We start from the raw sequence: 13,745 nt of genomic DNA on the forward strand, positions 1-13,745 counted from the left end.
TGTAGTCCTCCTCAGCCTTCTTCATTTTTCTTACAGCAGCCTTGGCTACCCTTGTGTATTCACCCGACTTCTCCAAGAGTGAGTTGTAATTTTCTTGAAGAGTTGCTGTGCTTTCTTCTTCTTCAGCTTCCGATTCTTCAACAATTCCTAGTGAGTCATCATCACTATGTTCTCCAAGGTCTTGAACAAGCACATTCAACTCATCTGAAGACTCAACATGAGCAATAGTCATGAAAGCTGAATAGTTCCCCTCTCCATCACAGCTCTCTTCAGATTCTGAGTCAGACGAATCTGAGTCACTCAAGGTTGTGGCATACACTTTGCCTTTCGATTTCAAATAATTCGGACATTCCTTCTTAAAGTGTCCATACCCGTTGCATTCAAAACAAGTGACACCTTGTGTGGATTGGGATTCTTTTCCATCTTTCCTTTTGAAATCCCTCTTCTCCCTTCCAGAATTTTGGAATTTTCTCTTATCATCAAATTTTCCATTGTTTTTGAATTTCAAAAACTTTCTGAAATTTTTAACGAGATAGGCTACATCCTTGTCAACCATATCTTCTCCCGATGAGCCTTGATCTTCCACCTTCTCATTAATGGTCTTTAAAGCAAGGGATTTACTCTTCCGTTGATTGGGCAGCGACATCTCATAAGTCTGTAGAGAACCAACCAGCTCCTGTACCTTGATGTCGTCAAGATCCTTGCTCTCTTCAATGGCTGTCACCTTAGCACGAAAACTTTCCGGCAATGATCGAAGGATCTTCCTTACAATCTTTGAGTCCTCCATTTTCTCCCCCAAGTTAAACTTACTGACAACCACTTCATTTAGCTTCCCATAGAAAGAGTCGAAAGACTCATCCTCACTCATCTTGAGCTCCTCAAACCGAATGGTCAGCATTTGTAACTTGGTATCTTTCACTTTCTTCGTGCCTTCATAAGTTGTTTCCAGAATCTCCCATGCATCTTTGGCAATGGTAATGTGAGAAATCCTGTGAAATTCATCTGGAGACACACCACAGAAAATAGCATTTAGTGCTTTACTGTTAGCATTAGATGCAGCAAGTGCTGCCTTATCCCATGTGGATTTGGCTGCCTCAGGTTTGGTCCAACCAATCTCAACAGCATCCCACACGGATTCATCAATAGAGCATAGAAAAGCTCTCATACGAACCTTCCAAAACGCATAATTACTTCCATCAAAATATGGAGGTGCATTAAGGGATTGAGACCTATCCATCTCAAAAAGGGAGTCAAGGATCACACAAATGGTAATGAAACCAAACAGCAGTGTACCCGCTCTGATACCAATTGAAAGTTCAAAAACGTGTACAAAAACACTTTTGAACGTTTAGACCCCCAAAAATAACTTAACCAACTCAAGCAATATGTCAAACAACTAGTGTGCGGAAACTTAACACATGCTATAATATGAAATTGGTTAAACAACTATCTAAGCCATAACAAAATAAACCACAGCAGATAATGTAAAGGCAGAGATAGAGAGGAAGGAAGATGCAAACACAGAGATAACACCAGATGTGTTATCGAAGAGGAAACCGAAGACCTCGGCGAAAAACCTCTCCACCGCCCTCCAAGCGGTAATCAATCCACTAGAAAATACAGTTGGGATACAAGGACAGCAATAGACCCTCCAAGCCTAATCTACCCAATGCACCTAAGCCCTCCAAGCTTCTTGCTCCAACGAGGTTGCGCCGAACCTTTTTCTTTTCTAGCTTCCTGGATTCCGCTACTACACCGTAGCATCAACCAATGAAGATTGGCTCCTTCCTAACTGCTTCCCAGAACTCCAAACGACTGTCTCACAGAGATGATAATGGTGAGAACCAGGTTTGGTATAATGCCTCTCAAGGATTTGACAATGGAGAGGAAGAGAGTGAGGGATTTTGATGAGACTCTAAGGTATAGATTGTGGGTGAAACAATCTGGTTTTTCTTTAGGGTTTCTCTCTCAAAATTCTCTCCGGAAGCTCTCTTTCAATCGTGGGTTAAAGGGGTATTTATACTGGAGTGAAGAGGAATGCGAAACGTCAGGTTTTTCCAAAACAGGGGTGGCTCGCGGCTTGACCTCGCGGCTTGACCAAGTCGCGAGATCCAGTCGCGAGTTAACCGTATGGCCAGTTGTCCTGTTTTGTCCTGTAGTGCTCCAGCTAGCATGATTGTTCATCTTCCAGCATGCTTGGCACGTGTGCAGCTTCTGGCGACTTGCAGCCGCGAGTCCACTCGCGAGTCCCAGCCGCGACACTCTGTTTTCTTGCACACTCTTGAGCAATCTTCACTCTATCTCACTCACTACCCTTACAACAATCCCACCTAAATACAGGGTTACTAAATGCTGAATTACAAGCAAATTTGGCACGGAATAAAGCCAATTAGATGGTTGAATAAATTCAACCTTACATATTTATTTATTTTTTTTGTATTTTTCTCTTTCTAGGAATTTTATCTTTAGCACTAACAGGTCTTCCATGCTTCAGGCATGGTTTAGAGTCATTTGCTACTAAATTAATGGATTGTCCTATGGAGACTACAATCCTTGTTGGGGTATTAGCAGCTGGAATGTGAGATTTCATAATTTTCTTATTGTCAATGAAAACATCTGGTAATTGATTTGCAATACTTTGCAAATGAATAATCCTTTGAACTTCAAGTTCATATTGATTTTGTACAAGGATCAAGATAAGATAACGTCAAAGCATTCCAAGTTATCTCTCGTCGTGCTTCTGGCAATGAATTTTCTCCCTCTAATATCAGGAAGAGTTTTACATCAAAATGACAATCATGAAAACGTGCCTTAAAAACATCACTAGTTGAAGGTTCAAGGTATCTAACAATAGATGGAGAATCAAAACCAACATAAATTCCAAATATGCATTGAGGACCCATTTTAGTGCGTTATGGAGGTGCAATGGGAACATATATAGCACAACCAAAAGTTCAAAAGTGAGACACATTTGGTTGTTGACCACAAACAAGTTGCATTGGAGAGTTTTTATGGTAAGCAGTTGGTCTAATGTGAACTAATGATGCAACATGTAATATGGATTGTCCAAAAGAAAAAATAGGTAATTTTGTTTTCATAAGCCAAGGACGAGTAATCATTTGAAGTCTCTTGATCAATCATTTAGTTAAACCATTTTGAGTGTGTGTATGTGTAACAGAGTGTTCAACATCAATTCTAATTGATATGTAGTAGTCATTGAATGCATGAGATGTAAATTCACTTGCATTATCTAAGCGAATTTTCTTAATTGGATGATCAGGAAATTGTGCCCACAACCAATGATTTGAGCAAGCATTCTAGCAAATGCAACATTCCTAGTAGAAATTAAATAAACATGTGACCATCTTGTTGATACATCTATTAACACCATAAAATATTAGAATGGTCTATAAGGCGGATGTATAGGTCTACAAATATCATCTTCTAAAAAATAAAAGGTCTACAAATATCTCCTTGAATTCTTTCTAAGAAAGATGGAGATTCAATACCAATTTTTTATGGTGATGGTTTGATAATTAATTTTCCTTGAAAATAGGCACTACATAAATAATCACGTGGTGAAAGAATCTTCTGATTCATTGAGGGGTGTCCATGGGAATTTTCAGTGGTTCTACGTATCATTGTTGATCCCTAATGTCCAAGACGATTATGCTAAAGCATAAAGATCTGGTTAGAACTTCATGCTGATAGCGTGTTGTAAACAGAGAAAATATATAGGCAAGAAATAAAATATGAGGATGATATTATATATAAATTGCTTCTTGTCTAGTGGTTATTCACCACAGCATATTATTCCTAAAACTGGTATACATATCTCTTTTACTCTAGGTGCTTCTCTAATATTTTTCCTGCACATTACAAGTTCCTCAAACTTCTCCTCCTAATAAATGTGGTGGGTGGCATGTCATGCCACCCATGAAATGAATAGGTTTACAAAAATAATTTCTTTTTTAATGATCACACGTGACAGATTTTTATTTCTTTTTTATTTTTTGAGAAATTATTATATATGGAGAAATTAAATCAAACATAAAGGTTTAAAATGAGCATTTTGAATAGAAATGGCTAAAATAAAAACAATCCAAAATTTTAACTTATGTAAGTCCTAAAATATACTTTATTCATTTTGTTTTAAGTGTTTGAATTTTTTATCAATAGCATCACACGTTATGTTGATAATCGTAAACTTAGGCAAAAGATGAAGCTAACTAGACTATGGCTTGAGTGATGAGATACATGGAATGATGGAAAGCCGAACATCAATGAAGTAAGAGATTAAATTCTGTAAGGATTTGGTGTCAAACCAATGTTTTACCCCTCCAATCCCAACATGTCATATTATCTTATCACATATTTAAAAATAAGCACAACCACACCTAATCAATTCTAATACCCATATATAAATCTAACCAAATTAGGAGTTTATTGAGATGTTAATAGATGTATTAAATTTTAAATAAAATGTTGACGTGACAATCTCTTATTGAATAGTGTAAAACATGGGTTTTACACCCCATCCTTACTGAATTCAAACTCATGAAGTAATGGTATTGATGAATGGAAAAAAATACGGGAATGGGAACATATATAATAAATCTCATGATATCTTTCTTGAAAATTACTAAATATTTTGGAAGTACTATAAGTACATACTCCCCCTCTCACATATATTGTGAGTCATACCATGACTATAATTAGTGGATCATTATGTAAGAGGGGAGAGAGTATGGATTTATGGTACTGCATGAGTATTCAATAATTTCTCCTCATTTCTACCATGTAATATCTTGTCAAGCTAAGTAAGTTAAAGGTTCCCTTTCATAATTAAACTTGATTAGTTACTTTAATAAAACACATGTATAATTCATTCACTTTTTGACTATAAGGCCAATCATCTTTACCCCACTATGACAATTTCTCGTTAAAGTTGAGGTGATTCCAGTGATGTCTCTTGCGGTGCAATGACCTGAATAGCAAGTCCACCCGAGTTTGCATTCTGAATTTCACACACATGCATATCTACCATTAATACAAGAATGTTTACATTTTAACCATAGTTTTAAAAATCGGACTAGACCGATCGGTTCAATCGGGAACCGGTCTCCAATCCGGTTCTGTATGGTAAAAAACCGAAAATGAGTTTAAAATCGGTAAATAGTAAAAGCCGGCCGGTTCAACCGTAAAACTGGAAACCGGCGTGGTCAAACCGGTTTTGCAAAATACAGAGAAAATGACTTTGTTTCTCTTGATTTCTTCCCCATTCGGCCTCTCTCATTGGTGTAGCAATTACTTTATTGCTGTGAATGATGGGAATGAAACAATTTTTCTTCCTCATTTTAAGAATCTTAGATCTTGGCAGAAAGGTGAGAGGGAGAGATAGATTAGAGAAAGAGAGACGAATGAGAGGTTATGGACTTTCAAATCTCATATTTGTTTAAGGAGTTGTGAGAAGAAATGTGAGAAAATGATTAGGAAATATCTCAGATCTGTTTGGTTTGGGCGAGGAGTGAGGATGAACTATCGGGCTTGAAGGTGAGAGCAATTTAAATCTGCCACTAGTACTTCTTTGGAGAGAGAGCTCTGAGTAATTTTCTAACTTCTTCTAGATCTACTTTTTAAAGAGAGGCAGAGGAGAAGACTTTATGTTTTTTTAAAAGTTTAGCATCAACGTGGTTGGATGTTGATTGGCCACGTTGATGCCTGATGGTTAGGTGGGAGACCACTTTGGGTGAGTTTGGTTCAGGTTTTTGTAAAAGTGCATAATGAAAACGTGGAGTTTTCAAAAAGTGCATAATTAAAAGGTGCATTTTTAAAAAACTGAGTGTTTGGTAAAAACTGTTAAAAAGTGTTTTTAGAAAAAGCTGAGTGTTTGGCTAGCACTTATAAAAGTGGAGGTTTGAGTTATAAATTACCAAAAAGGACAAGATATATATATATATATAAGTGAATTTTTTGTTTTAATTATCTCTCTTAATGCAAGTTATGGACACAACATTTTTATAAAAATTTCACAATAAAGTCTATATGACAAGTTTTTAATGGTAGATAAGAAAAATAATAATGTCATTAGTAGGTTCAAATGAGAACCAATAACAAATTACTGTGTAAAATTTATTATGAGAAGTGTTACGTTCACAACATTTTTCGCAATATTTTCACAACAAAATTTATGTGGAAAGTTGTTACTAGTTCTAATTTGAACCCACAACTGAAATTATTTTTTTACTAATCAATATTAACTAATAACAATCTGTTACTTAAAATTTATTATGAAAATATTGTCAAAATATTACAGTAGCATTTCTCAATTAGGATTTTTTATTTTTTATATTATTTTTCCTTTTTTCATTTCACTTTCAACCATACGTTTTATTTCTTTTTCTTTTTTTTCTTCTCCACACACTGTCCACTATCTCTACCCCTCTTTTACTCTCCTTTTCTCCCTCATTCTCCCTCATTCATCAGAACGTTCCAGGAGCTCTTTCTTTCTCCAGCTCCCTCTCTTTTTTTTTTTTTTTTTTACTTGATTCCAAAACTCTCTCTGTGATAAGAAAATTTTCCTTTTCTCCCTCAGTCAAGAACATTCCAGGGAGCTCTCATCTTCGTGCTGTTGCTCATCTTTGTCCCCAACCCAGTCCAGATGGGTCAGCTGGCTTCTGTCCTTTGTCTTTTTTTTTTTTTTTTTGGTTATGATTTGATTAATTTTAAAACTGTGTTTTTGAGTTTGTATTTTGGTAATCTGATTATGCTTGAGTTTAAAGATGTTTGAGAGAAAGATTGTTGTGTTTGTAGTGTTTGTTTTGTAGTAGAGAGATGAGATGAGGGGCGTGAGGTTAGGCGTTGAGAGAACTGAATAAATTCATGGGTATTTCCGTAATTTTATCTTCAGCAACGGTAACCCATCAAAACGTGCAGTGCGCGTTTTCATTTATGAACCCTCAGAGGTCCATAAAATTTCCGCGTTTAGTACGCGTTTTTGGCCTATGCCCAAAACGCAACTTTTATCAAAAAGTTGCGTTTTGGGCTTAACCAAACACAATTTTAGGCTTGGCTTTTTTCAAAAAACCCTTTTTGGTCTCAAAATGTGGAAACAAACGGGCACTTTGTGACTCCCATATTCTTATTTACACTTCGTAAATAACAAAACAGTGGCTTCTTGCATTTTGCAAGACAAGCCTAAAATATTTACATAATAAATACTAATATTTTTGGGAGAAAAATTTAGGTGTGAATTATGTTAACGTTGGTAAATATTTTTCTAAATAAATAATGGTTTTGTTAAAACTTAAAAGTAAACGAAATTATATATGAATATAAAACCTTAAACCCATTTTCATAAAACTTGAAAACCATAACCTTTTTTATTTGATAGTTTGTTTAGGTTAATTTCTTTTAATTTGAGTTAAATTTGACATAAAAATACTTCTAAAATGTTATATATATATATATATATAGTAAATATTGACAGCTATAAAATTATTATATATTTAAAATTATTTTTTATAATTATATATTTATTAATTAAATTATTTATTGCGTCATCGGTTCGACCATCGGCCCAACCCCGATTAGACCTAAAAACCGGTAATCAGTCTCTTTTACGGTTCTTTAACCGGTTCGGTTTTTAAAACCATGATTTTAACACATAAAAGTAGATATGAAATACCAATGTGGAAAAAAAAAATGAAAGAAAAAAAAAAAAAAAAAACCCCAATTTTAAGGTATTTTAATCCTTTGTACTTGCTATTTAAATTATGAGAGGAAAAAAAAAAAAAAAAAACCCAATTTGTACCTTAATCCTTTTATTTTAAGTAATTTTCATTAACGGCATAACGCATTATGGGTTTATCAGCAACAATGTGCAGATTGCTGTGCAAGAAGAAGAGAGAAAGACAGGCTACAAAGAGGGTGAAAAAGAAGCAAATACAAGAATTGAAAGCAAAACATCAATAAAGCTTTGAGGAAAGAAAATGATGCACAAGGCAGTTAACGCACTGATAGTTATAGGGAGCAAAAGAAATATAGGAGTATAAAAAATCTCATGCTATTTCATTTCATGTTAATATTTGATTATTTACTAAAATAAAACACGAGCACTTCATCCACTTTTTGACCTCCACCAATCAACTTTACCCCACCACGACAATTTCCCAGCGTTTTCCTCATTTGCATTGTATTTTTCTCAAGTGTTTAATAGTACCACGCGTTATGGTGGGTTGAGAAGATGGCATGTTGATATCCGTAACTTTTATTTTTTTATTATTTTTTTTTTTTATACAAGTCTAGCCTAATCTAAGTGTATATGTGTGTGAAGCTCTCTCCTGGAGACTTGTACTCTAGCTCTTACTCTCCACACCCCACAAGCATTTATACTTGTGGAGTGACTATTGCACCGAGAATGTGCGGTGATATCTGTAACTTAAGGCAAAAGATGAAGCTAATTAGTCCATGATTTGAGTAATGAGAGACATGAAAATTAAATGGAATGATGGAAATTAAGCCGAACATCAATGAAGTGATAGTGAACGAAAGAAAGAGAGGAGCATAATAAATCTCATGTTATTTCAATTCTACCATGTAATATCTTGTCCAGCTAAGTTGGTTAAAGGTTCCCTTTCATGATTAATCTAGATTAGCTGCTTTAATAAAATACATGTTTAATTCCTTCACTTTTTGACTATAAAGCCAGTCATCTTTACCCCACCACGACAATTTCCCACTAAAGTTGAGGTGATTCCAGTGATTGATGTCTCCCCTTGTCTTGAAGTGCAATGACCCGAAAAGCAAGTCCACATGATTCCTCATCATCTATTTTCCCTTATTAATTATTGTGCTACATTAATAATACCTTCACTCGCTTTTACTTTTCGCAGTTTCTTCCAAAAGATTAGCATTTAGCAAGAAGAAGGGTTTCTTTTGGCAGCGGCTTTAAGAATTTTTTTAAGGTTGTCACTAAGAAATATAAATTATATAAAATTTAATAAAGTGATAATTTGAATATTTGTTACAACTATGAGTTGAGTCGCTAAGGAGAGAAAAATTGTTGCAACCGTAAAACCAAAAAGAATATAATTGTCATCACCATCAAAGAGAACTGACAACTACAATATTTTTCTTAGTATTATTTTTTTAGGGAAAAATGAAATTAGAAATTATTTTTATTGAATAGGTTGAACAAGCTACAAATTTGAATATTTAGCGATTTTTTTGTTGTTGTTTTATAATAGTTTTTTTGTTGAATAATTTGATCACCTGATATTGTTTGGTCTTGTCTTATTCTTGTTTGATTTATGTTTGTTGTTTTTTGGGCTAATATTTATTGTTGTTACTTAAGCTTTTTCTTTTTAATTTTATAAAAGGGATTAAGGATTATTTTTGGGATGCAGAATTAATTTTTGAGTAATATTATGTCCACAATATTTTTACAATATATAACTTTTATGCAAAAAACTGTTATTAGTGAGTAAAAAAATATTATCATTATTGAGCCCAAATTAGAATTAATAATAGCTTACCACATTAGATTTGTTGTAAAAATATTGTGAAAATATTGAGAATGTAGCAATATTTTTATTTTTGTTGAACCCAACTTTTGTAAATCTCAAGTCAGGATGTTCAACATTTTTATTAGGGTGGTTACAATAGGTTAGTTTAACATATAATAATTTCTTGGCAAGTGTATATATGCATTTTTTTGCAAGTCAGGGTGGTCTTGTGACCACCTGGCTTGCATGTGGAGCCGCCAGTGGTTGCTTTGTGTTATCTTCTTGCCCTGTGTTTTTTTACTTAGAGCATCCACAATGGTGGTTCTAAAAAGCTATTTTTAGCACCACCATATGCATAAAAGGTACTACATTGGTAGTGATATAGGAAAATTTTTTACCTACACAGCTATAGTGAACAACTATATATGGCTGTGCACTATAGTTGAAAGCTAAAAAAATAATTAATTTTTTATTCCCTCTTCCTATTAAAATATTATTTTATTTTATTTTTTTATCGTTCAGAATTCTCAACTCTCAACTCTCTCTCAACTTCCTCTCACCGCCGCCAACCCATCCCCACGCTACCGACCCATGCCGCAGACCCACATCGCCGATCCATGCCACCAACCCATCTTGCCCTCGCCGTCGACCCTCGGTGGGTTGTGGTGTGGTTGGTTCGTCGGCTATGGTGTGGTTGGTTCGATGGCTGGATGCCTTGCTTGGTTTTTTTTTTTTTTTTTTTTCCTGCTGTGGGTTGTGGTGTGGTGGTGGTTGTGGTTGTGGTTGTGTGGGTAGATCGGGCTTTTTTTTTTCTTCTTGCTTTGTACTGATGGTGGTGGTGGGTGATGGTGGAGGTGGTTGTGGTTGGTTATTGAAGTTTGTGGTGGATTTTTTATTATTATTCTAATGAGTTATTTGTATTATTTTAATCAAATAGCTAAAAATATAGATCTATTGATGTTAAGTGTATTGTAAAGTGAAGAGGTAAAATAGATAAAATGACTTTTGTAAGTACCAAATAGCTAAACTTTTAGCTCCACCAATGTGAATGCTATTCTTAAGAGCAGCAGCATGCAACAGCCAATAAGGTCTATTTACTTAAACTTCTCCTCGGATTTCTAAAGAGCTGTTGCTAATTTGTAGATTTAGCTTTCTCTTGGAGATAGGAGGACCGGTAAGATCTTTGATGTGACTGTGCATATGAAATTATTTATCTATTTTTTGGTTTTATATATATATATATATATATAGAGGATTAGCTGACTGTACATGTTTTTTTTTTATTATTTGAAAGATTATATTGTAATATATTCTTTGTTTATTTTAGCTATCTTTTCCACTAAAATTTTCATTCATGTAAAGAAAAAGTGGACTTCCTTTATATACTGGGTCATTACTTCATTCCCCAGCCTGCTTATAGTTAAAAAAAAATAAAAATTAAAAAAATTAAAAATAAAACCATAAAAATTGTTCTTTTGTGGTTTAACATTTTGAAAAAATTAATTACTGTGAAATGAATCATTTCCATTTGAATGCAAACAGAGAGAAACATTCCTTTCTGCAGAAATTTGTTTCTTTTAAAGCTATCTTTTGTTTCTACTCTTCCATCTGATTTTCCCTGTAGAAACTTGATCGGGTTTGCGTTACTTTCTTTTCGGTGGTTTGGCATTATATTGTTCTGCTCTAGGTCGTTTGCTTTACTTTCTTCTCTGTGCTTTCGCATTGTAGTTTCTTATGTGCTGTATCTTTGATTATCATGTGTTTGGAGATTATGTTCTTTCATTGCCTCTGGTGCTTAGTAAGACATGTTCTACCTGTGTACATTTGTTGGTCTTTCTTATTAATTACATCACTGAATTTCAATTAACATAAACATAATTTTTTCAATTAAAAAAGGTAGAGTAGTCCCTTCTCAAAAAAAAAAAAAAAAAAGTAGAGTAGAAGTTTGTATTATGGGCAAAACTTAAGTACATTACTTAGATGCTATTCTTTAGGTTCTTCTCTTAAGATTCTGGCATGTGGATTTTTTCTCATGGGATGAAAATATATTTTTTTAGTTAAGTAGCCACATGACTGAATTTTAAAAGAGGAACCTAAGGAACAGCACCTAAAATACTGTATATAAGTTTTGTTCTTATATTATTATCATGATATTTAATTGCACATATAATTTCTATGGGATTTCACTAAAAACTTCAAAGTCGCGCAATATTAGAGACATAACTTTGACGTAGACCAATTTTTATGGGATTTCACTAACACTACTTTTGTTATGTACCAATCACAATAAGCCACGTCAATAAATTAAAAAAAATTTGTGAAAATTTTTTTATTCCCATAAAAAATTATTTGATTCCATGAATATTGATTAGCTTAGGTGTAAAAAAAATTGTAGTAACAATAAAAAGGGCAAAGATTTGCTACAAACTAAGTTGTAGCAACTTTTGCAAAAATGGAGTCTATTTGAGACATTGACATGTGTGCATTTTGCAAGAGTTGCTGTAACTTAGTTTATAGCAAATCCCTGCCCTAAAAACAGATTCCAATCGATAGAAGCTTGTTTTTAAAACTTACTAGTCGCAAACCTGTGCATTGCGCGTGATAAAATTTTTTTTCTTTTTTATGATCTCATTAAATATATTTTTTAAAACCTTACATATAACGTTTTTTAAAATATACCTTTACATATTCCTTTAAGTAAACTTTATATATTCCACTTATTTAGATGCATAAAATCATAGACTATTACTCCATAATAATAGTTACTAATTAATTTTATCTTTTTTTATGATCTCATTTGTAACGCTTCTTACTATTGCATATTTACTAATCGACGATTTGCATAATAGAGAGGTTAATTGAGATTTTCAAAAAGTATTAGTGTATGAAAATTATATATATATATATATATATTATTTTTCTTGCATCTCTACTTTAGGTTGATAAATTTTTGTGTTTTTTAGAACTCTAATTTGGGTTGATGATATTTATTTTTGTGTTTTAAGGTTTTTTTTTTTTTTTTGTTCTCTTTGATTGTTAAATGTAATTTTATTATTGCATTATAAATAATTAAAGATAGTATATAAAAATAATATTATTCTATTACATAACATGATTTGGATAATTTTGTGTTTATTATTATATCTTTTCTATTTACTTTTTTTTTTCTTCTCATCTTATTTTATTCAACATTGAAATAAGATGAGATCCCCCATATCATTAAATTATTTATATTTTCTCATTTTTTTATTTTAAAAAAATTAAAAAAAAATTTACACTTTCTCCAACCTTTCTCATTCTCTTTACCTTTTCATCTTTCCAAACCCTCTACCTTAGTATCACTCTTCTTCTTTCCTTTTATCTTCTTTTATTTTGTTTCTTCTTATTATCATCCTTTTAGCATAAATTTATCATTCACTCTTCCATTCTATGCACAATTTTCCCTCACAAAAAGAAGTGTAAATATTAAAAAAAATAAGTGAATGTTAAAAGAAATTATAGGAAAATTGGAAAAAAAAAAAAAAAAGATAATAACATGGATGCTGATGTGGCTTAATTATAGCGTAGCAATAATAAATGCTACACTTTAACATTTAGATATATATAGATATAGATTGGAAAAGCCAAGTCCTCTTTTAATAACCATTGGCCATGTAACCTTGGTCTAATAATTCATAAATTGAATTATTAATAGCTGAACTAAATTATTATTTGCTTCGTATTAGTTTGTCCAAATTTATTATTTTCACTTAAAACCCCTTTCCCTCTCCCTTGTGTGTGTGTGTGTGTGTTTGTTTCTCAAAAAAAAAAAAAAAATTTATTATTTTCACTTAAAATATATATTAATTCCTCTAAATTTAGATAGAGTCATGCTAATGAGTGCCCTTAGGACAATGGTTAACAATCTATTTTAGGAAAGTTTTTACACCACTTTTATGATAAATGAAAAAAAAAAAATTTCAAAACATTAATTGCTTTTTTTTTTTTTTTCCTTTTCCCATAAAAACTTTCTTTAAATGGATTGTTAACTAATGCCCTAAAGGTATCCGTTAGTATTTCCCATTTAGATATTCTATAATCATATTTTAAAATTTTAATTTGACAAGTAAACTTTAGAACTTATTATCAATCTCTTCTTTGAGTCCATTAGGTGGGATATACAAGAGTTAGACCCTTTTGGATATACACCACTGTCAATTTCTTTAAGACCTTCTCCCCTCTCTCCATATGTATGTGTGT

This window comes from Quercus robur, chromosome 8, assembly GCF_932294415.1.
Source record: "Quercus robur chromosome 8, dhQueRobu3.1, whole genome shotgun sequence".
Taxonomy (NCBI): Eukaryota; Viridiplantae; Streptophyta; class Magnoliopsida; order Fagales; family Fagaceae; genus Quercus; species Quercus robur.